Genomic DNA, 338 nt, shown 5'->3' with positions numbered 1-338 from the left:
CATCCTCCCACGTGGGGAAGCCCTGGACCCCCACGTGGCTGCATGCCACCTGAAGGTCACATCTCCTGGGGTGCCCCCATTCACTCCTTTCCTGTTAGGGTGGGGGAGGGGCATCAGGTGGTACCTTCTCTGTGCAGAGCTCAAGGTGGGCGACTTACAGAGGAAAAGCCACCTCCATGCCTCCTGCTCACAACCTCCCCAACCCCAGAGAAATCCAGGAAGAGGCTCTCATGATGGAGGGCTGGTGAGAGCCCCCCACCAAACTGACCCAGCTCCTTCCTGCCCTAACCCTTTCCTCATCCTCCTCCTAACACTCCAGGTTTTCTGTTTGTGTGGTT

Source organism: Bison bison, unplaced genomic scaffold, assembly GCF_000754665.1.
Source record: "Bison bison bison isolate TAMUID 2011002044 unplaced genomic scaffold, Bison_UMD1.0 scf7180017864240, whole genome shotgun sequence".
Classification (NCBI taxonomy): domain Eukaryota; kingdom Metazoa; phylum Chordata; class Mammalia; order Artiodactyla; family Bovidae; genus Bison; species Bison bison.
The sequence above is the reverse complement of the archived record's forward strand: the minus strand, read 5'-3'. Positions refer to the sequence as shown.